This window comes from Gopherus evgoodei, chromosome 6, assembly GCF_007399415.2.
Source record: "Gopherus evgoodei ecotype Sinaloan lineage chromosome 6, rGopEvg1_v1.p, whole genome shotgun sequence".
NCBI classification, from domain to species: Eukaryota; Metazoa; Chordata; order Testudines; family Testudinidae; genus Gopherus; species Gopherus evgoodei.
This window is the reverse complement of record NC_044327.1, coordinates 103,210,577-103,235,957: the sequence shown is the minus strand read 5'-3', so window position 1 is coordinate 103,235,957 and position 25,381 is coordinate 103,210,577. Positions and strand designations below refer to the sequence as shown.

General features: G+C 40.1%; 1 protein-coding gene across 2 annotated transcripts in view; it reads left to right on the top strand.

Moving 5' to 3' along the window:
* The window catches only part of ITGA1 (integrin subunit alpha 1), a 128,518-nt gene that overhangs the window by 18,123 nt on the left and 85,014 nt on the right, over window positions 1–25,381 (top strand). The window lies entirely within an intron of this gene.

Genomic DNA, 25,381 nt, shown 5'->3' with positions numbered 1-25,381 from the left:
TTAAACACTATTTCCTTTTACTTTTTTGTGTGCCTGAGGAAAAATTTGGCAGCCTGCCAAAATCAAAATATGATAGTGTTAGCTCCAGACCAGGCTAACACTATCATATTAGTGGGCAATACTGCTGAAAACACCTGTGAGCTGCCACAGCCGCTTTTGGCAGGAGGAGAAGGGCATAGGAAGGAGTATCATATGGAGCAGGAGTTCCTCAAACTCCCAAGATAGCGAAATCCAAGCTGGGCTCCCGTATTATATGGAGCCAGCAGCCCTTTACCTCTTGTGAGATAGGAAGTGGGACTTTCCGTCCCATGTGGAACTAAGGTGTGGGGAGGGCAGGGGGGAAGAGCAAGTCAGCTACCTTTTGGACATAGCACATAGTTCCCATCCTCTGTCTTGGATAACAGGCTGCTGCCAGCTAACGTGGTTAGTCCTGTAGTTTAACTGGTAGATGTCTGTGCTGTAGGTTGAAGGTTCATGTTTCAAACCCTGATGATTATTCATTATGGGGAGGTTGTTACAGTTGTACATAAATTGTTTTAAGTTTTGCATACCAAAACTAGGAAATTACATACAAAATCTGTATTAAAAGAATATTATTTTTTCAAGCATTCTGAAGCATCCATCTCCCTTCTGCGTATTTATTATGATAGTCTTTAACTACATCACATACTATTTTTTGTCACAGAATACCTATTTCATTCAGTGCACAGGTTGAATATTGCACAGACAACTGTAAATCTGGCATTTCCTAACTTTAGAGTGTTTGACTTTGCAACCTAGATAGATAACCTTTAACAGTTAGAATATATAATTTAGAACATATGGAGTCTTTCACTTCTAGAACATAAGGAAAAATTCAGTTCAGGAGCATAGTGACTGACAGCCATAACTGGGGCTCTACCAAATAGACAGTCCATTTTGGTCAATTTCAGGTCATAGCATACCATAAAATTGTAAATTTCATGATTTCATCTATTTAAATCTGAAATTTCATGGTGGTGTAATTGTAGGGGTCCTGATCCAAAAAGGAGTTGCATGAGGGGTGTCACAAGGTTATTATGGGGAAGATCTTTTAACACAGATTTTTATATGTAATTTCCTTTTGTATGCAAAAGTAAAAATCCATTTAGGTATAATTGTTACAACCTCCCCATAATGCATGTTCAACCGGGTTTGAAACATGAACCTTCAACACTGCAGCACAGACAGCTACCCTTACTTCTGCGCTGCTGCTAGCAGAGGTGCTGCGTTCAGAGCTGGGCAGCTGGAGAGCAGCGGCTACTGGCCAGGAACCCAGCTCTGATGGCAGAGCCACCACCTGCAGCAGCACAGAAGTAAGGATGGTCTGGTATGGTATTGCCACCTTTACTTCTGCACTGCTGCTGGTGGAGCGTTGCCTTCAGAGCTGGGCAACCAGCCAACAGCTGCCACTCTCTGGCCACCCAGCTCTGAAGGCAGCGCAGAAGTAAAGGTGACAATACTGTGACCCTCCTGTATCTCCTTTTTGAGTCAGGACCCCCAAATTAAGAAACTCTGGTCTCTCCCATGAAATATGTATAGTATAGGGTAAAAGCACACAAAAGACCAGATTTCATGGTCTGTGACATGTTTTTCATGGCTGTGAATTTGGTAGGGCCCTAGCCATGATTATTTTGGAGGTTGAGTTGCCTTATATGAAATAAATTTGTCATCTCAATTTAGTTCTTAGTGGGCATTTGTTTACATCACACTAGGACCCCAATAAGGGCATTGAATGGACAGGGACCATTTTTTACCCCTATAGCTGGTCTTCTGGACTAGGAATGAGGCACACTAGGAGAGTTGTGTGAAGATGCTTATACTTCTGCTACTTATTCTGCATCTGTTGTGAGAATTAATATTTCCATCTCTAGTACCTGCAGTCTCCTGTTTTAGATTCCCTACAGGCACTGAAGTGATTGAACTTATGCCACCAAAGGTATGTCTGCACTTAAAATGCATTGGTGTAGGTAATCCACCTCCTTGAGAGTACTTCTGAGGGAATTCTGTGCCAAAAAATTAAAAATTCTGCACAAAAAAAAAATATCTGTGCACAATATTTTAAAATGCTACAAAATTCTGCATATGTTATTTCTCATAACACAGTATAATCCCTCCAGTTTCAATTATTTTGGTAATAATTTCAAAATACTTGTCAGCAAATATTCAGCAACAATACAGAGAGACAAAAATTCCCCTAGGAGTAGGGAGTTAAAGAAACCCTACGACAGCCCAGTTCTTGTTTTTCTGCCCCCTCCCCCCCAAGGCCAGACACTCACATTCTCCCCCCCCCCAATAGTCAAGCCATGGGGCCCTCCCCAGCCCAGACACTCACACCCCCAATCCTCCAGAGGCCAGCTGAAGCCCCCACACAGAATTCCATGGACCTACCACTCTCTTCACCAGGGTGTTAGTCTGCTATAGCTATATCTCTCCAGGGTGTGGATTTTTCACACCCCTGAGAGAGGTAACTGTAAATTCCTAGTGTAGACCAGGGTCAGTATTTAGTGTTAAGGTTAAAAGCAACAGTTGACATATACCTAGTTGACCTAATAATTTAATACCTTGGGCACTATGGAATTGCTTTGTTAAAATTAAACTGTGTAGCCACTGTGATTTCTAAAGAATGATGCATATTCCAGGAATGTGTGGGTTTAAATGGATTGTTTTGAATTACAATAAATAGTTTCTGCTCTATGGAACATGGGCCCTCTGAATCCAGTTCTACTGGTTATGATAATCAGTACGGTAAAGTAAACAATTATTTCCGTTCTTATTAATTAGCCAACCACTATTACAGATCAAGCCATCTTGTTTAAAGTAACTCAATGATCATTATGTAATTATTGGCCCTTTTACAGGACTTTTCACCAGAAGATTTTTAAGTGTTTTACAAACATAGAAACATTTGTGAGGGAACTTGAACTTGGTTGCTCTGCTTTCCCAGGAATTATAAGTGCTGGATGTGGAAGCTCATAGCTTGTGCTATCCTTCCCTTCCCCCTACCAAGTAGGAGTTCTAGAATGTTAAATTAAATTGGAAATGTTGCAATATGTAAGAAAATACCTTAAATACACCAGATAAATAGGTTCTTAACTATACTTTCCTAAACTTGACAAAACTAAGATCCACATTCTCTTCTACACCTAGTCTCTGTGCAGTGCAGCAAGGGTAGGGTCACAAAGGAGCAAACACAACTTCCTGATTTTTGTATTTCTTCTCCATTCACCGCAGCATAGTTTAGAACAGCCTGGGGTCTGCCTTAAACAATGGCAGCTGTTAACATCCTCCAAGGAGCTGTCAGCTAGCTAAGACTAGCTGAAATACAATATAGCTTCTGGCATACCCTGTAAGCTGAGCCTGGAAGGAAAGGGTAACTGGCCAGTTTCCAGCCCCTTTGTACTGCTGGAGCTATAAAGTTGAGAGCCTATTGATGTAAGAGAATATGATAAAACTATAAAGTGAAAGTGTTTATTTACAAGAGTTCATTTCCCTGTACATGTTGGTAGCACTCAATTCTTCTCTCAGACAATTATAGCTTTTTAAAAAAAAGGTGTCGAGCACTTATAGCTCCTATTGGCTTCTGAAGACGAGACCATTGATGAGCATTGCCAAAAATGGAGTAATCTGCATGAGCCTGGCAACATTCTGCTCACTCAGGACAAGCAGTGTCTAAAATAGTGAATAAAATGCAAGTTTTTTCCTAACTAGAAAATATTCAAGTTACCTTTGCAAGGCTGACCTAGATGTTCTGCTAAGATACTAACTTTCTTGTACTCGCTGAAGTCTTAAGTGTACCATGAGTGGGAAACGTAAAGTAACAGCAGCAATTATCCATGTATAAAAGCTCTGCTTTTTAGAACTAATTGTGAAAACTAGATTTCTCTTGTCCTCATAATCAAAACATCAAAATTAAGGTTTTAAACTTGGAAAAAAAAATCAGCTTAAATAAATCCTCTGCATGGCTGGTGCCAGTCTACCCTTTGTTTTTTATTAGACAGTGAAGCAACTTTTATAGTAAAAAAGCCAGAGTTTAAATTAAATTAAATTTTCAAGACTGTCAGCTAGCTTGCAGATAAAAGGTCCTTAAATAACTACAGAGCATCAAACTTCCCTGCTACAACACAAAAGGTGCTTAAAGCTTCTGCTGCTGGCCAGATCCTCCACTTCCATGCAGTCTGTGGGCATAGACGTTATGGAAGCCATATATTATACATACAACTGAAGATGCACATTCACTGCTTCAAATTGAAAATCTCTTGAAATTATTTTAGCTCTTTGGAGAAATAATTCATTTTTACATAAAAATCTAAAAACCTCATCATTTTAATTCTAAAATGAATGGTATTTTTAGTCTGAACACCTTCCTAAAGTGTTAATGATTTTTTTCACCTAAGATATTTTTTGAACTAGTTCAGCTGATGAACTGCAGTCTGCAATGGCAATAGCAGGTACATGTCTATTGAGTATAATGCACTCCAAATAAAGCACACAAAAGAGAATTTTCAGATATAGCCACTGCATCATTTTATTTATATATATATATAATTTTTTTGCACTTACTTCAGCTAACTAAGAGGTCCAACTGATAAATTAAGTTCTCGGGGGCTCCATGGGGGACTTAAATCCTAGCCCAATTAGTGAATCCATTCACAGGAGGTTATCTTTCACCTGACACCTATATATAACATGGATAATATTCCTCTTATAAGCAAAATGAAGATAACTAACTAACAGGTACTAATATACAGTACAGTGAGTTTGTTACAGTCTTTATTTTATCTGTTGCAGACCATAATAGAATTGAATGTGCTTATACAAAATGTGAGAGAGGGTAGTAGCAAGTTTGGCGTGCCTCAATTGATTTGACAGTTGTCCGTCAATTTAAAAATATATATCTCAAAACAGATATGTCTCAATGAATGAAATAATATAATTCAGAAACATTATAGTGTAAATCATTCTTCATACAGAACCTGATATATGAAAACATCTGTCACTAATACACTTCTATATCTGTCTATGACTAACTCAACATATCAACCTAATTACTACCAAAAGATGACACATTTAAACATGTTCCTTCTAAAGACATGCAGTGTTTTGACAGAGCAGAACAGACTATTCGATGTTGGAATTTAGCATCTGGATAATTGGGGATGCGGAGACGCTTCCATTTGACTTCCATTTACAAGAAGTACAGGCTCTATTTCTTAAAGAGCTGGGGCTCCTCCCTGGCAAAATTACAACAATGGAACTAATTGAATATTGCTTTCTTTTCCTATACTGCTTATAGTAATCACTAAAAATCTCTATGCTTCTTGCAGCTGTGACTGCTAGTTATATGTTAAGATTTAAAAAAAAATAACGTCTCAAACAATATTACTTAGCAAGTTGATTTCTGTGAAGAATTAGCACATTAAAAGCAATGGAAGATAGCAACACTTACAGTGATGCTTTCATGTTAATCTAGATTTGATTTCCACTACCATAATTACATATTTTCTTCTGTCTCATTGGCTATTTAACATATAACATCATCTAATGAACATCTAGGTAAGTATCTTTCCAATAACTACTACTAATAGCAAGATACGTCCAAGACATTCACATTGTGTCTAAAAACATAACATATAGGATCAAACCAATAGTCCATCTAGTCTTCTGACAGTGGCCAATATCAGATGCTTCAGAGGGAAAAACAGAACAGGACAATTATCCAGTGATTCCTCCCTTGTCGTCCAGTTCCAGCATCTGGCCGTCCAAGGCTTAGAGACACCCAGAGCATGGGGTTGCATCCCTGATCATCTTGGATAATAGCAATTGATGGACCTATTCTCCATGAACTTGTCTAATTATTTTTTTTAATACAGTTATACATTTGGGCTTCACAAGATGCCCTGGCAAAGAGTTACACAGGCTAATAGTTCATTGTGTGAAGTACTTCCACTGGCATGAGCGGCAGGTATCGTAGGCACGGAAAGGCTTTGCCTTCCCAAACAGCCTGATGTGTCTCTTCCCATGCCTCACCCCAGACCCCATCCTGCCTGCTGTTCCATTTGTGCCAGAGGCTTGGGCAGGCAGGCTGGGAGCTGCAGTGCATCCCTGGGGCCATGCCACGCCACCCGTCCTGCTGGCGCTGGGGCCACGCTGCCTGCCCACTGCTGGGACCTTTCCAGCTGTGCCACCTGCCCAGCACTGGGGCTGGCGGCACACTGGCCATGCCGCCTGTTTGGGGCTGGAAGGGGCTGGCCAGACGGGGGTCAGGCCCAGGAGTGCAGCCTGGGGAGGCTGCGGCCGCACTGCCCTGTGCTGCGGGGCCGGGGGCACTGGTGGCGCTAACCTGGGAGAGTGGCCACAGTGGGGGCTGGGTTCTGCTGGGCACAGACTCGGGCGGAAGGGGTGGAGTTGGAGGGCTAGCCTCCCCAAGCCAGGGGTTCACCCACCGCCCACATCCATTGTTTTTTTTAAAACCTGCTGCCTGTTAATTTAATTGGGCCACCCCGGTTCTTGTGTTATGTGAAGGGGTAAATAATACTTCCTTATTCACTTTCCCCACACCATTCATAATTTTGTAGACCTCTATCACATCTCCCCTTAGTCATCCCTTTTCTAAACTGAACAGTCCCAGTCTTTTAATCTCTCCTCATATAAAAACTGTTCCATAAGCCTAATCATTTTTGTTGCCCTTCTCTGTACTTTTTCCAGTTCTGGCATTATGATATTTTCTGTCTTGTTATCTAACCAGGGGTTCTCAAATTGGGGGTCGGGACCCCTCAGGGGGTCACAAGGTTATTACATGGGGGGGTTGTGAGCTGTCAGCCTTCACCCCAAACCCCAGTTTGCCTTCAGCATTTATAATGGTGTTAAATATATTAAAAAGTGTTTTTCACTTATAAGGAGGATCACACTCAGAGGCTTGGTATGTGAAAGGGGTCACCAGTATAAAAGTATGAGAACCATTGATCCAACCCTTTCCTAATGACATTGTTAGCCTTTTTGACTGCCACTGCACATCAAGCAGGTGTTTTCAGAGAACTATCCACAATGACTCCCAGATCTCTTTCTTGAATGATAACAGCTAATTTAGACCCCATGGTTTTGTATGCATGGTTGGGATTATGTTTTCCAACGTGCATTTTTTTGCATATATCAACACTGAATATCATCTCTTATTTTGTTGCAGTCACCTGCAACATTTTGTGAGATCTCTTTGTAATTCTTTGGAATTTGCTTTGGATTTAACTATCTTGAGTAATTTTGTTTTGATTGAAAACTTTGCCATCTCACTGTTTACCCCTTTTTCCAGATAATTTATGAATATGTTGAACAGCACAGGTCCCAGTACAGATCCTTGGGGGAACCTGCTATTTACTCTTTCCACTGTGAAAACTGACCATTTATTCCTACACTTTATTTCCTATCTTTTAGCCAGTTACTGATCCATGAGAGGACCTTCCATCTTATCCTATGATTGCTTACTTGCTTAAGAGCCTTTGGTAAGGAAACTTTTCAAAGGTTTTCTGAAAGACCAAGTACACATCTCCACTGGATCACCATTATCCAGATGTTTTGTTGACCCCCTCAAAGAATTCTAATAGGTTGATGAGGCCTGATTTCCCTAAAAACATTTGTTAACACCAAAACATATTTATAACATCTTACAATATGAGCTGGTGTTATGTCCTAACATCTCTAATTTGCCTCTAAATCATCTCACTTCACTCATATTTTACTGGGCCTTCTTTTTATCAAGCCCAAATTTAGCCCAAAAACCTATGCTCAACTTCCATTTTAGCACTTTTGAGCGTTAGTTGGCTTTTTTTATTTGTTTGTTTATTTTGCTAAAATTATAGAGGTTTCTCAAGTCCTGATGAACTAAATATTATGAATAAAAAAGAATTGAAGATCATTTTAATATTTTTACATGGGACCCACTGCAATGGCCATTAAAGTCAACACAAAGGTTCTCTTTGACTTTAATGGACTTTGGATCAGGAATATAAACAGTGACTGAAAATTGTACTATCTTCCAAATGAAAAACTTAATGTATTATTAGAGTTACCCATTTATTTTTCCTGCAAAAAACATGAATAGGGCTTTTGTGCTAAGAAATTCCAAGAGTGGAGGCTACTTTCCCATTTGACTCTGAAACTTTTTCTTTGCCCACTTTCATGTTTGCATTACAATTGGGTTGTCTATTACCTAATTATACAGCATATATGCCATAAGCGAAATTAATGTCACGTTGTAACAGAAGTTAGATGCCTGAAGTCCCGATCCCTGTTCTTAATGATTCCATGGCACAATATTGAGCCTTATATTGATAAGTTTTTCATATCACTGAGATATTAATATTTAACCCCTGTAGAGCCTTAAGATGCACAATACATATCCTACATAAGACTACTGAGGCGTTCAGGATACCTGCATGACTGCATATATTTTTGCTGTATCATAGCAAATTACAAGTCTGTCCTTAAACATTCTGTTTCAAGGTCAGTTCTAAAAGCTAGTTGCAGTAGGATGTGCAACTGACCTGGAGTTGAGACTAATTCATTCCTTTGCTCCCTGGGCTAGCTGGGCTTGGAAGGATCACATAAGGATGGTTGCTATTCCTTTTGGAGGATTTTGTCTTTTCCTTCAGCCTGTACTGAGTCAGAATGAGGCCTGAATGTCTATGTATTCAGCACATGGCATGGCAGACACAAGGGTTTGTGGCTATTGAGGATCAAAGAAGTGAGAAAAATAGCTATTTTCAGAAAAGGTTTATGCTGAAGTTCCATTCCTCAAATTACTTCTACTTTATCTGCCTCTAGCCAGCCAAGCTTTGTGGAGATCTTCTCAGAGAGGGAGAAATCCACTGGAAAGCTGTTTGGGAAGATAAATAATGGTGTAGCCTAGACTGGATATGAACAAGTCAAGAGGGCAAAAATGGTTCTTGGGCATTTCTAGTGAGATGCCAACAATATTTTTTAGGTAGCCCTCAGTTTTAACTGGGCTCCAATGCTTATATTTCATAGAATGCAGGAAGAGAGTTGTTATATTTTCATTTTCCACTCTAGAAATGAGTGTAACGGGGTCCCCAGGGTGCATCCTGGACCATGGGACCACTGAGCTCTCCAAACCCACCAGCCTGGGCTATGCCTCACACTGTGATGCTCCACTTACACAGCCATCCACAGGCAGGGACATACCTGAGTTACCTTCTTCCAGAAGCTAGAAAGATTCTTGCTGTGATGGGTCAGGCAGTCCCCATTGGTCAGACAGTCTCCACTGCATATGTGCTTTCTCTAAGGAGCCTCTGGGATAGTGGATGGGCCATTAATGCCAATCTGGCCAGTGCTCCTTTGTCCTTACAGAAAGTCTGGCTGTAGGTGTCTCCCCACCTTGCAACATATTTTAATAGCACATATAGCAGTACTTCATAACTTCACATACAATGACAATACGTAAAATCCATCAGGATCTTAATGTTCAACAGGTCAAGACTTTTAAAATGATACCTCACAAAGCATACTTTGTACAAAACATATCATAATTATATGACAGTAGTGAATATGAGGGTTCCAGGGTGTCACTTTGTCACTATGAATAATTGTAGAGTGCAATAGCACTGACTGATATAGAGCAGTTAGTGCCATAGCTTCATATTCCTGGTAAATTAAAATGGGATGGAATTTTTTGATAGCTCACAGCACAGTCCCAATGCATCCAGCCTCATCACTACATTAAGTTGACTGCTGTCTCTAGCAATTTTTCCTGCAATATTGTTAGAGTATTTTTATTGCATTTTTAGAAGATAATATGCTAAGCAAAACAGCTGACAAAGAAAAATAACATGTATGCAAAATAACATTTTCAACAAGAAACCTAAAATGCACAGATATAGGGATTATGAGCTTTTCAATGTGTGTCTGAATACTGATGGATGGAAAACTGCTCTGTCTCACCTGAAAGAGTGACCATCTTGATAATCATAGCTTCAGCGAGGTTACAATTTAGATTCTTCTAGGGCTTGATCCTGTACTTACAAGTAAAATAGGGATTTTTTACTGTATGTTGGGAATTAAGCCATGCATCATGGAGTTGGGTGGGGAGAGAGATTATCAGTCACTTATATGCTTGTGATTTAATTACAGAAACAAATCCTTCACTGGGTGAAGAATAGGCACCGCATACATTGTTTAAGGCCCCACTTCTGCCAACATATATGCACAGGAGTAGACCTGCTGATGTATTCCTAAAAGATTGCACATATTTGTGTTATGATCTTTGACTTCAATATTGTAGAACTTCTCCAATACTAAGACATATCTTCTTAACTGGTTGATTACTGACAACAGAAAGCAGCAGAGTGATTCTAATCAAGGATATTATAGCACAGCATTTCTCAAACTGGGGTAACCCTTGGGGGTCCACAAGGGTACTCCAGGGAGTCCGTGGCCCCACTGATCAACTCACCCACCTCCCTCCCTCAACTCCTCCCCCTCCCTCCCAGCGCCTCCTGCTGCTATGGAGGGAGGGGAAGGAGTGGGGATGGGGCGTGCTTGGGGGAGGGAGTGGCAAGAGGCAGGGAAGAGGAGGGGCAGGGATGGAGCGAAGGTAGGAAAAGGTGGGGCCTTGGGGGAAGGAGTAGAGTGTGGAGGGGCTGAGCAGGCGGCTTGGGAGTCTGTGAAAAAAAATTAAATCAAGATGGGGGGCCTCAGGTTGCTAAAGTTTGAGAACTGCTGTTATAGCAGATTTAACCCTGGTGGTAAATTTAAGAAGGTAATGAATGATTTTGCCTCACTAACTTACATCTGCCAGGTATAGCAAGATACCAGCTAAACTCTTCAGCATTAAGCAGTAGAACAATGTTGAAAAAACCTTTGTTTAGAGAGGACTGATGTGAGCGGATGGATAACAGAAAATGAACTACAATATTTCTGGGAGCTCAGTGTGATAACAAAAAACTGCAATGCTAATGTAAGAGCTAAAAATATTTCTTTGCTTCCTCCTGTTCTAGTTCATATTTTAGAAATCTATTCTTAAAAGAATATTATTTAAAATGAAATCACTGTATGTGATTAATAATACATACAAACATTGAAGCATGGTAGGAAAAAATAAGACTGGCTACTCAAATGCTACTTGTAGTACTTCAAAGAAATTCTCAGGCTCTTATCAGACTCATAGACTCATAGACTCTAGGACTGGAAGGGACCTCGAGAGGTCATCGAGTCCAGTCCCCTGCCCTCATGGCAGGACCAAATACTGTCTAGACCATCCCTAACAGACATTTATCTAACCTACTCTTAAATATCTCCAGAGATGGAGATTCCACAACCTCCCTAGGCAATTTATTCCAGTGTTTAACTACCCTAATGTCCAACCTAAATCTTCCTTGCTGCAGTTTAAGCCCATTGCTTCTTGTTCTATCATTGGAGGCTAAGGTGAACAAGTTTTCTCCCTCCTCCTGATGACACCCTTTTAGATACCTGAAAACTGCTATCAGATCCCCTCTCAGTCTTCTCTTTTCCAGACTAAACAAACCCAATTCCTTCAGCCTTCCTTCATAGGTCATGTTCTCAAGACCTTTAATCATTCTTGTTGCTCTTCTCTGGACCCTCTCCAATTTCTCCACATCTTTCTTGAAATGCGGTGCCCAGAACTGGACACAATACTCCAGTTGAGGCCTAACCAGCGCAGAGTAAAGCGGAAAGAATGACTTCTCGTGTCTTGTTTACAACACACCTGTTAATGCATCCCAGAATCATGTTTGCTTTTTTTGCAACAGTATCACACTGTTGACTCATATTAAGCTTGTGGTCTACATCTGTCTTTGTATTTAGGGTAATATTAGGATATTGTGTAGAGATGTGTAAAGGTATGTGTTTTTAATTTGAGATAAGAAGCCATCTTACAAGTAGGAGCATTTGGTGAAAAAGTACCATGGAAGAAGTAATAAATGCCTAGGGCTTGATAAAAGGGTAGTGTATGTGTTTATTTCTAGAGACAACATAGCTGACAGAAAGTGCTAGATTAGAAAATGCTGCAAAATGCAAAGCATATAGTGTTCACTTAAACTTAACCTTTTGCATGAAATAATTTTCTGTACCATCACACTACTGGTTTTTTTAAAGGTTTCAATATTTCTTCATAACAAATTATAGCCTAATAATTTTTAAAGATATTCTAATGAAATGCTTTGTAGGCCTATATAAAATAAATATGTGTCATCATTTGTCCAACTAAAAGGTCAGGGGACAGAAGTTGGAGCCTGGTTTAGGGATAAGATAGAAAATGATATGCCAGTAACTAAGGGAGAAAGTGAGAGGTTCAGAAGGGAGTGGACCTGAGAGTCCAAACTGGAGTGAGAGCTGTTTCTAGAGAGTGGAGTAGAGCCAATGGTACTCAGTGGGGGTGGGATATATGAGGAGATGGATGGGAGATCATTGAATGGATGAGTTGAAGAGTTTTCTAGAATTTGCTGTGTGGCCTTCAGCATATCACTCAGCCTCTCTATGCCTCAGTTTACATATATTTAAAAGAGTATAATAACGCTTAACAACCTCACATTGGTAAAGCACTCTGGGAACCTCTTGCATAAGGGGAAATGTGCAAATTGTTAAGAGCTGCATACATACAAATGCCGGTTTCCAGATTTCTGAATTCAATGGGCTTATTCAGATGGTCGTACAATTTAGTAGGTGACATTTTCTAAAACTCTGTTGTACTTAGAAAAGTTTTCCCTATTATACAGTCTTATTCATTCATGGACAGATTACAAAGCTTTGATTCAATACATTTCCAGGCTTGATACCACATTACAAAACTATGTTCCAATACAAATCATTTTGTGCAAGCCAGTAAAGGAAGCTTTTATTTTCTGGTTTGTACAAAGCATTTTATTGGGGTTGAATAAGTCATGACTACTGAATTTGGAGCAACTTGCAAGATATATATTTCTTTACCTTATTTTATTGGACAATTGTCTACTTTTAATAATGGAAAGTCATTTTTCAGTGGACTGGAGTCTATCCAGAAAGTCAGTCTTTTGCTCCTCAAAGGTTAAAGATTAAGGAATACTAGTTGGAGGCAATATTATACAAAGGTTCTTTTGTAGTCCAGAGGAATAAAAAGCCTGATTTAAACTGTACTGAAAGGTTTAAAAAGTTGAAAACTTTTTATAAAGCTTTATCAGAAATACAGACACTGATATTTTGCCAGCTGGAATTAAATATAATGTGAACTCCCAGCATAACTGTCTCAGACTTCTGCTGGTAGGCTACAGCACTGTGTCGCCTAAGTTCACAGAAGATCATCGTACTACAGATGGATATTTTCTTCCATGTGGAATATTTGTGACTAGTCATATTTTTCACTAAGAAGAATACTAGTCTGATAAATAATAGACCAAGATCGTACAATTCAGTGGTGACACTATCACAACCCAGGCAAAAGTTAAAGTGTGAAGCTTCTCACACTTATCTTACACAATGGAGGAGTCTACTTCCGTGTTCTTGAGACACCAGCTAATTATTAGCATTTCTGTGAGCAGGGGTGGCTCTAGACATTTCGCCACCCCAAGCAGAGCGGCATGCCGCAGGAGGCACTCTGCCGGTCGCCGGTCCCGTGGCTCCGGTGGACCTCCCGCAGGCATGCCACAGGAGGTGGCCTGCCTGCCGCCCTCCTGGCAACTGGCAGAGCAACCCCTGCGGCATGCCACCCCAAGCTCATGCTTGGCATGCTGGGGTCTGGAGCCGCCCCTGTCTGTGAGTGAGGTCTAGTGATAGGATCCAAGTACTGAGAGGCCCTTCTTGTTTCTATGCTTAGCTCTGCTTTTCACCAACTCACTTGGTTAAGCAACTTCTGACTGTGACTCATTTTCTACGTCTATAAAGTGAGGATAACAACATCTACTTTTGTGAAGAGCTTTGGACCTCAGTTTCAGAGTTGCTTCATGTCCTCAAATGAAAGGTGCTTTGTAAGTTCAAATTGGTGGTTTTCTTTGACTTCTTTTTTACTTCAATCATAGCAGTGAAGCCCAAATAAACACTCTCAGTCAACTGTCCATTATTGCCATTTCTAAATAACTCTCTTCAGTAATTTGTCAATACCTTGGAAATTTCTTTTTTATCCTATTTATTTCCTATTTTCATATGGACCATAAAAGCACTAATGGAATAGGCAGACTTTTGCAAGGCAATAATTTGGTTCCCTATCAGGATAAACTAATGCACAAGGCATTCAAGAACTCGATTATTGCCTCACAAAATGGGACACCCATCCTAGTATCACTTAATTATAAAAGAGTGCATCTTATAAAATATGTTGATAAGTTCTCAGGTATTCAAATATCCTTATAATGGTATTTGATGCGTTATGTGTTGCACAAAATGTTATAGCAGTATTTTTTTCCTGCATAAGGTTCCTGATTGAACTTGTATCCTCTGTACAACATGTTAATCTTCATCTTAAATTCCCCAGAATCATGGTTAGATAGATGTTGGATTTTCCTAGCTGCTTTTTTGTAGCTTCCTAAGGTTTTTCAGTTGTATATATTTAGCTTTCTAAGGCCACGTCCAGACTAGGTATTAAAATCGATTTTAGATGCGCAACTTCAGCTATGGGAATAACGTAGCTGAAGTCGAATTTCTAAAATCGAGGTACTCACCAGTCTGGATGGCGCGGCATCGATGTCCACGGCTCTCCGTGTCGATTCCGGAACTCCGTTCGGGTTGATGGAGTTCTGGAATCGATGTAAGCGCGCTCGGGGATCGATACATCGCGTCCAGACTAGACGCGATATATCGATCCCCGAGCAATCGATTTTAACCCGCCGATGCCGCGGTTTAGTCTGGACGTGGGCTAAGAGGTGTTTCAGTCTGTTTTGTTCTTTTTCATTGCATTCAACCCTTTTAGTTTTCAGCTTCTTTTTACAAAGTGTCAAACCTTAAGCACCTTTGTAGCATTGTGCGCAAAGACTAATATGCATATAGGTTTGGTGTTTGGGGGCCAGAATTGAATACAAATAAGTATGAATTTGATCTTTCCACAAGCTGTTGGGGAGGAAGATGAACATGAAGCCAATATGCAGCCTGTTAGATGTAAGGGACAATCCCTCTTGTGCTCCACGGCTGACTTGGGGTTGCAGGGTTTGGGCTGCGGGGCTGTTTAATTGTGGTGTGGACATTCAGGCTCAGGCTGGCGCCCAGGCTCTGGTATCCTCCCCACTCGCAGGGTTCCAGAGGTGGGTTCTGGCCTGACCCTGAACACCTACAGCACAGTTAGAACCATAGCTTTATAGACTTTAAGGCCAGAAGGGATTATCATGATCATCTAGTCTGACCTCCAGCATATTACAGGCCACAGAACCTCACCCAGCCACTCCTGTAATAGACCCATAACTTCTGGCTGAGTTACTGAGTTAAAGACTTCATGTTATACCATTTACTCTAGCTCAAACCAACAAGTGACCTGTGCTCCATGCAGCAGAGGAAGGCAAAAAGTCCCAGTTTCTCTGCCAATCTGACCCAGGGGAAAATTCCTTCCCTACCCCAACTATGGTGATCAGTTAGAACCTGACCATGTCAGTGGCAACCACCAGCCAGACACCTGGAAAAAATTCACTCTAGTGACTCAGAGCCTTCTCCATCTAGTGTCCCATCTCCAGCTATTGGAAATATTTGCTCCTAGCAGTCACAAGATGGGCCACATCCCATTATAGGCAATCTCATCATAAACAGCCCCACTGCCCGAGTTCTGCAAGCCTGAGTCAGCTGACATGGGCCAGTCATGGGTGTTTAATTGCAAGGTAGATGTACCCTATAGGACAGATTTCAGATCTGACCTTTAATTTTTTTCCTGCCTTTTGCTGCTTAAATCAGTAACCAAGGGCATCTCTTCTGGGTGATTTGTGGTGATTTCTTTTTCCTTCCACAGCACAGCTATGTGTCCAATTGTATACTATCATTCTGCCTGTGTTTGCATCAGCCTATTCTGGGAAAATCTGGGCATTTTTCAACCGTACTTCAGCAGACGATAATGTGCCCAGAGGACATGCACACAGAGTGGCACTAACATTAAATTATTATGATGGTTTTCATAATTATAAGGAAAAGAAGGATTGAAAGCAGCAGAATAAGGACAATGGACTTCAAAATGTAGACTTTAACAGACTCAGAGAACTGGTAGGTAAGGTCCCTTGGGAAGAAAATTTAAGGAAAAAAGGTTGTTCAGGAAAGCTGGCAGTTTTTCAAAAAGAAAATATTAAAGGCACAACTGCAAATTATCCTGATACAAAGGAGAGACAGGAAGAAGAGGAGGAGGCCAATATGATTCCATCAGATGCTGTTTAATGACTTGAAAAGCAAAAAGAAATCCTACAAAAGCGAGACATGGACAAATTGCTTAGGATAATTATAAAAGAATAGAATAAGCATACAGGGACAAAATCAGAGAGGGAAAGGCATAAAATGAGTTATATCTACTAAGGGACATGAAGGGTAATACAAAGAGGTACTATAAATGCATTGGGAGCAAGAGAAAGATGAAGGAAAGTGCAGGTCCTCTACTTAGCATGGAAGAAGAGCTAATAATAGATGACATCAAAAAAGCTGACATGTTTACTGCCTATTTTGTATCAGACTTCACTAAAAGGGTAAATTGTGATGAGACAGTTAACAATGGACTTAGAGTGAAATGTAGGTAAGAACAAGGCTAAGATAACTGAGGGAGGAGGACTCTCCATAAACACTATCAAAGACAGAGAGCTTAAAAGAATGAAATACTTTAAATACCTAGATTAATGGTTGCTGATCACTGTGCCCTCAGGATTGGTGCCTAGCATCAAACTAAAGTTGCCTGGTGCAAATGGTGAGAGCCAGTTCTCTGGGACAAAAAGATGCCAATAAAGTTAAAAACTAGCGTGTATAAAAATGTAATTCAACCCATCCTAATAAACAGACTTGATCAGCCACAGGAAAGGAAATCAGTACACTCTTCAACGTGGAAGCAAAGACGTTGAGATGGTCAAATGATTGAATACTCTGTGATAGGAAACAAAATGAAGTTGTAAGCAGTCTAATGCGGGTTGCCTCAATTGGAGAAAATTGAGGGAGGCTATGCTAAACTGGTATGGGCATATTCAGCGGTGACCTGAGAGCTATCTTGGTGGGATGGCTCTTGCAGCGATTGTAGATGGAAGACAACGAATAGGCAGATCAAAGACTTGGTTCATGGATTGGATATCAGCAGATCTCAGAAAGTCCAATCTGTATGATAATCTGGCATACATTCATGTTTCAGAAGAAGGCTATAAAAGTCACCTACCCCAAATAGGGAAGTGGCAAGAAAGAACAAGACTGACCAGATACTTAATTCAATTAATATTAACAATAAGTGGGAAGGAACACAAGTCAAATTGGGAAAGAACGGGTTAAGCGATGTTTGAATAAGTTAGATGTATTCAAATTGGCTGACTCTGATGAAATTCATCCGAGGGTACTTATGAAACTAATTGGAGCAATCTTGTAACCATTAGTAATTGTGTTAGAGAACTCCTGGAGGACGGGTGAGGTCCCAGAGGATTGAAGACGGGAGACATAATACCTATCTTTAAAAAGGAGATCAAAGAGGACCTGAAGAATTATATACCAGTTGGCCTAACTTTGATATCTTCAAAGATACAAGACAATTCTTTAATAATTTGTTCCAGTAAGCACCTAGAGAATAATAGAGTTATAAGTAAGGCTAAGTTTTTATCATGGGTATTTTTAGTAAAAGTCATGGAACAGGTCATGGCTAATAAACAAAAATTCATGGAAGCCCATGACCTGTCACTAAAAATATCCCTGGCAAAAGGAGAAGGTGGGTTCAGCACCTGCTGCTGCTGGGGCTCCCTGGTCCCCCACCACTGCAGTATTTGAGAACCCATGGGCTGCTGCAGGGTCCCCTCACCCTCAGGGCAGCTGAGAGCTGCAGGGTCCTCCAGCCATGGTCAGGGCTGGGGAGCTGCCGGGGTCCTTCCACTGCCCACCATGGCTGTGCAGCTGCGGGGAATCCTGCTGCCATGGCTAGGCAGCTGAGGGGTCTTCCAGACCCTCCTGCCCCGTGGCTGAGTAGCTGCAGGGTCCACCAGCACCCTGCCAGGTCCCTGGGGTCCCCCTACCAGGGAAGGAGCTGAGAGCTGCGGGAGTGGGGCTGGCGGGGAGTTTCAACCCCAGGGCAGAAAATGTCATGGAGGTCAATAGCAGTCATGGATTCTGTGACATAATTGTAGTTATAACCAACATGGATTTGGAAAAACAAATGGTGCCAAGCCAATCTAATTTTCTTCTTTGACAGGGTTACTGGGATGGGAGGGACATCTTGATTTTTAGTAAGGCTTTTGACACAGTCTTACATGACATTCTCATAAGCAAACCATGGAAATGTTGTCTAGATGAAATTACTAAAAAGTAGGTGCAAAACTGGCTGAAAGACCATACTCAGAGTAATTACCAATGGTTTGCTGTCAAAGTTGGGAGACATAACTAATGGGGTCTCTCCGGAGTTTCTCCTCGCTTCAGTACTCGTCAATATTTTCATTAATGACTAGGAGGCAAGCACAGAGGGTAATTCTGAGGGATCACTGGCTTTATGCCCAGGTCCATGGAGTCCCAGGCAGTGCTCAGGCCACAATTGTTATCCAACAGCTCACCTGAGTAAACTGGGAAGGGTCAGCTTGCAGGGGGCCCCACTACTGATTGAGGCAAATATCCAGCCCCCTGATTGGCTGAGGAGTGCTATATAAACCCGAAAGTTGTCTGAGCAGGTAAAGGAATCCCCTGCTGGCTATTACTATGGAGCCCTCCTGCTTACCTGACTCCTGGTTCCTGTCCTCCATCCTAACCCAGACTTCCATGTATTCCCAGTTCCTACTGTCCTGTCCTACTCCAGGTCCCTACTTCTCCACCTTAGCCCTGACTTTGTCTCTGGCTGTGGCCCTTGGATGGGCATCTGACGCTGTCTTTGGTTTTAACTGTTGTCTCTGACCACTAGGCATGGCTCCTGCTCTGACTACTAGGCATGACTGCCCATGTCCTGGTCACTGAAGTAATAGGAAATGAGGAGGAAAAAAGCTGAGTGAGAAAAGGAGAATGAACAGATCTTGTCAATTTTGAAACTATCCCAATTTTTTTCAAAATGAGAAATTCATTAAAACCACTCCTTTCCCATGAATAGTTTCAGTTTTGATAAATCTGTATTTTCTGACGAAAAAAATGCTTTGTTGAAAAATTCCCAACCATCTTTAATAATCTTACTTTTACTAATTACGGAGAGTGTTAGGGTGTCTAGGTTCCCTTCACTGACTGTATGCTGAAGTTTAGTATTACAGCTTTCTGAACTGCATTAGAACACAGTTTGAACTTGTAAGAAGGCTCAGGTATGTATTTCCTTTAATTTTCTGTACAATAAAAATATAGCTGATGTGAATGTATTCTCCATTTGGACAATCTGGTATCAAAACTCTATTCAGATTTCTTCTAGTAAGTTTCTAAAGACCCAATTCATCACAAAAAATTCTGTTTTAACAAGGAACATTGTCTACAGTATTGTGAAGCTAGACAACTTTTATTTTCCTCTTTGTTTTGTTAATTGAAATGAATTGGACCCTAACCCCACGTGGTTAACGATTATAAAACTCTGTAATAATCTTTCAAGGATAATGGTGGAAGCCTAATCCATGAAGATAATTGAAACAAAGCATGGCAAAAGATGCTATCAGGAACAATTCTATATTAGCGGGGCACTAAATTTCTCAGTCTTATACAGGAGAGCAACTCTCATCTCTGTTGTAAACTGTTGAAATTAAATGTTACACAGGGAATAAAGAGGGCCTATGTCTCCTACATTACTAATTCCAGTAAAATAAATAATAATTACTATTATTATTTCTATTATTATTATCTGTGGGAAAGGAATTATTATAGTTGTGCTTTAATTTATATAGAAGCATCTTTCTTCCAAGGAGCACTATACAAGCATCCATGAATTAAACTTTACAACACTCCTGTGAGGTGTCCACATTTTACATGTGGGTTAACTGAGGCATGAGATGTTAGGTCATTTATGCAAGGCCATAGACTGAGTCAGCAGCAAACTAGTTAAACAAAGTTGAAAAGTGGGCAGTCTGAATCCCAGTCTTATTCTTAGCAGTATACCGGATTCCCCTTTCATCTTATAGTAAGATAATGTCAAAAATTCATTGTATCAGTTGATTATTTTAAAATATTTGAGATTTAACAAGTCATTTTTATAACAAGTAACATATTTATATCTATCACAAAGCTCTTGAACTTTAAGAAGCAGATTCCACAACCATTCTATGGAACTTCTTGTGTAAGGAATTGTGACGGGTTGGATCAGAGAAATCTCCTTGGGGCTGCCAGCTGATGTGCCAAGACTACTTATGCCTCTGCTTTCCCTGCCCTTTCAGCTTGGGACTTTAGCACTCTGTCTGGTTTGAGCCAGACCCGCTAGTCTGCTGCAAACCCAGACCTAGTTTTGAAACACATCCCCTAACAGTTTTAGACTTAAACTGAAAACAGTTTACAGAAGTGTTTCTGTTTTTAACACTCAGATACCCAACTTCCAATGGGGTTTAAACCCCAAATAAATCTATTTTACCCTGTATAAAGCTTATTGTTCACCCTCTACAACACTGATAGAGAGATATGCACAGCTGTTTGTGTCCCCCCCCCCCCCCGGTATTAATACAGACTTTGGGTAAATTAATAAATAAAAAGTGATTTTATTAAATACGAAAAGTAGAATTTAAGTGGTTCCAAATAGTGACAAACAAAACAAAGTGAATTACCAAGTAAAATAAAATAAAACATAACATGCAAATCTAAGCCTAATACAGTAATAAAACTAAATACAGATAAAATCTCACCCTCAAAAATGTTTTAATCATTGTTTTTTTTACAGACTGAATGCCTTTCTAGTCTGGGCACAATCCTTTCCCCTGGTACAGCCCTTGTTTTAGCTTAGGTGGTAGCTAGGGAATTTTTTATAATGGCTGCCCCTTTTGTTCTGTTCCACCCACTTATATATTTTTTGCATAAGGTAGAAATTCTTTGTCCCTCTCTGGGTTCCCACCCCTTCCTTCTCAATGAAAAAGCACCAGGTTAAAGATGAATTTCGGTTCAGGTGACATAATTGTATGTCACTGTAAGAATTTGTTACCCACTTGCGAGCACACAGGTATACAGAAAGACTTACAAGTAAAACAGAGCCATTTACAGTTAATTGTTCTGGTTAATGGAAGCCATCAAGATTCCAAACCACCATTAATGGCCCACACTTTGCATAATTACAATAGGCCCTCAAAGTTATATTTTATATTTCTAGTTTCTGGATACAAGAGTAATACCTTTAATTAAATAGAATAACCACACTCGGTAGATTATAAGCTTTGAAATAATATCTTACAAAAGACCTTTTGTCTTATGCATGAAATATGCATAAAGCATATTTCAATTACATTATATTTATACTTATTAGCATATTTTTATAAAATCATATAAAGTGCAACGTCACAGGAACTACTTAGCATCAATATGTGTAACACAGTCTGGTCCTTAATATTTTAATGAGAGGGACATGTGCTAAGTAGTCTTTTTTTTTTCCAGTAATCCCTGTCCTTTTCTCTTCAGAATATCCTACCATAAAACTATGCTCAGCCCTCAACTCAAAGCCATAATGAGTCTTCTCTGAGGTTTAAAAGTTGACTTTTTTTTGGAGGGGGCGGGCACACTTCTGCACTGTTTCATACTGTCTGGAAGTTGCAGAGTTAAAATGCCACAAGAAAAGCAATTCTTAGGCTATTTTCTGCCCAGCTAGAGCCAAAAATACCACAAAAAAGGATATTTGTGAGTTTGTTTGTATTTCTTGTTCAACACCACAAAAGTTAAGAATTTCGGAAAGGCAAATAAGTATTGAATATTCAAGGGTAAATATGATAAAGTTCACACATCACTTCATTTTAGGCTTGGTAAGTTAGTTGTATCTAAATGACCATTGGTTATTTAGACAATTTACTGATTTATAACAACTGTTACATATAGATATGTGTTTTTATACATAGTTGTTTAACTTCAATAAATATTTAAAATCATCAAATACTTTTTGCAATGAAACTAAGTTGAAGTGCATAATTGTTTACTAAAATAGTTGTACTAGCACGTAAATAGTTCTTGATCGTTTACCTTTTTCTTGATTCCTTCACATTAGGTTACTCTTACACACTTAATATCTGATCTCACACCACAGAGGTCAGTGGGAGTTTTGGCATTGACAGGAGCAGGAAGAGAGCCTTTTAGTCCTAGGGCAACATTTACAGTATTGAAATTTAGAGCAACTTTCACTGTTACTCTAGATTTACACCGTTGTCAACAAGAACAGAATCTGACCTCTAAATTCTGCCTTGTATACAGTGTGGGGATTCTGAAAGTATGAATGAATGGTCATCCTTGTTTGGTCATTAGATAGGTCACTTCTCCTAGTTTTGCAATAAGGTATTGGCTTTGATCTGTAAACCTAATATCTTGACAACCTGGCCATTTTTCATATACATATTCATCAGTAAGGTCAAAATGCCAAAACACAAAAGGGAGCTAGATAACATATAATTTCTCATTTATGGTCCTGATTGCAGTATTTCACACTAGCATTATGTGGACCACCAGCTCTGTCTGCTTAAATTTTTTTACACACTCATGTTTGAAAACATGCCACATGTTTAAGAATTGATAAACTTTTATAATTAAACTAGGAGAAGTCAATCTGAATAGTCATTCTCCATCATTGGGTGGCATTGACATAACAAAACAGGATGAAGTTGTGTGTGTGGCAAAGAGACAATCCATAAGAGGCTAATGGTTAGCATTCTGGCAGTGCTCACAAAAATGCAGACAAATACTTTCATGATAAGAACAAGTACTTGTATGAGAAATTACTTTTTCATCCCATAAATGAAATATTCCAAATAAAAAAGCATGTTTATATTTGCAGTCACTCCAGACAACACAATTGTACTATTACAAGAAAACCATTTTCTTCAGTCCAGCATTCTGAAATTTAACTTGGCTGAAAACTCTTCACATCATCCTTCATGCATACATTATGACATATATTGAAAACAGGTTTCATTCAAATTGGCAATTCCTGAGCTTAATGAGGGCAATTTTTGTGACTTTTGTGACTTCATATTTTACATTAGAACTGCAGATAGGTGAGACCCATGAAAATGACTGTAAGCTAAGATCCTCTTTGATACTAATTTACATGCAGATGAAGAACTTTACATAATGAAGTCTAATTTTTAGACACAATGGTCCCACAACAGACAAATGGTACAGTAATGTATAACTGTGTGTGAATGTGAAAGGGAATGGGGAAGGAATCCACTCCAACATACAGTAAATAAGCAATCAATCAACAAACAACACAAACTATAAAGGAAGAAAGGTTTTGAGCTTTCCCCTGAGGACAGCACTGGCTCCAGGCACCAGCGTAGCAAGCTAGTGCTTGGGGAAGCACATGGAAGGGGGCGGCAGGTCCAGCTCTTCGGCGGCAATTCTGTGGTGGGTCCCTCAGTCCCTCTTGGCGGGAAGGAGCGGCCACCGAATTGCCACCGAAGACTGAAGCGGCAGCGGTAGTGTCGCAGATCACGATCGCTGCTTTTTAATTTTTTTTTTGGCTGCTTGGGGCGGCAAAAACCCTGGAGCCAGCCCTGCCTGAGGAATACCATAGATCTTCTCTGGTGAATCGGGGGGAAACATTTCTGTTTCAAGCCCTTGGCAGAGAAGGCTTTGCATCCAACCTTTCAATCTTATGCCTAGGCAGTCACTCCAACCTTAATGCTAGCTTGGTTTCTGTTATCCTCACAATACTTTTCCCTGTCCCTCCAAAGTCCTTTATTATCATTATGTCTCCACACAATATTTTCCCATCCATTTAACATAATAGGTATGTAGGGACTTTCTCTGAGTGTTTCATTGGTGTACCCCGTTGGAAGTTGGTGGACAGGTGTGATATCATTAAAATGCCCAAACTGGCCAATTGGAATGACACTTTGGAGAATCAGCATCCTCACCCATACCCTAACAATAAGTAAAATCTATAATAATATTTCACCTGCGTATGTGAGGAACCATCTCCTCATAATCTGTTGTGATAACTGAGATCATTTCAGCAGCAGTTTGTGTCCCTTTCAGTCACTTGTACATTATTTTCCTGTGTAAAAGCTTGGGAGTTGTTCTATATTCCAAAATTAATTGAAATGAAAGGGGAATGAATTGAAATTATCTGCTGGGCCAGAAATGTCTTGTGAGATAGGAGATGAGAGAAGAAATGGGTCCAAACAGTTTAGGGATTTTTTAAAAATAAATAGTATAAAATAGTTGAAAATAGGCATTTATATCCTAGTGCTTTCTTTATCTCCTTTAGAAGAAATGAATTTTCCTAGAGCAAGGATATATATTGGCAACCACCAATTCACTGGATCAGAGTGTACATGTAAAAGGTCTAGTGAGATGGCTAATGAATCCACTTATGGCCGAGAAGCCCAATTGAAGAGTGACACTGCTTGTTACAAGTTTCACAGATCTATGTGTTGTCCGAGCTGGAATCCAAGATTACAGTATGCTGCTTTCTTCTTTTTTGTTTTTCTTCCATCCTCTGGATCAAAACCACTTCATCTTAAGCTGCACCGAGTGCCAGATGTTCCCTCCAGATTGAATGGGCTTCTGTGAACTCCTTCCAGCTGTCTACATTGATGTTGAATGACTTCACGTCATTTTTGTACACATAATGGTACCGCCATAAAGGGTGACCACACTTTCTAGTGTAGTCTTGAATCTCCCTGTACAAAATATTCTTGGGGATATGGCCTCTTCCCATCCTCCCTGATATGACTGAGCCATCACAACCTCCTCTTGTTGATAGTAGTTTCTAAGTGTGTCAATCCCACACACCTGATGATCATTTGGCAAGAGCAAATGGGACAAATGCCCAATTTTGCCAAAAAAATTGAGACAGCTGGGACAGGTCTTAAAAAAGACTGTCCCAGCTAAAACTGGACATATTGTCACCCTATCCTTAGCTCACTCAGCCAAGGAGGGGAGAAGGCATCTTCCCTACAAGAGACCTCTTCTGACTCCAAAAACTCTACCAATGTCTCTTCCCACCTAACCACTTTCTTCTTGTGCCTTTCTACTTACTGGGTTAATTAGCCCATCCTCCAGCCCATCCTCAGTCTATCAGTTATACACAGCTTTGCCCCTCAAGTTTACTCTGGGGCAGTTTAACTGATAATCCAGTGATCAGAGT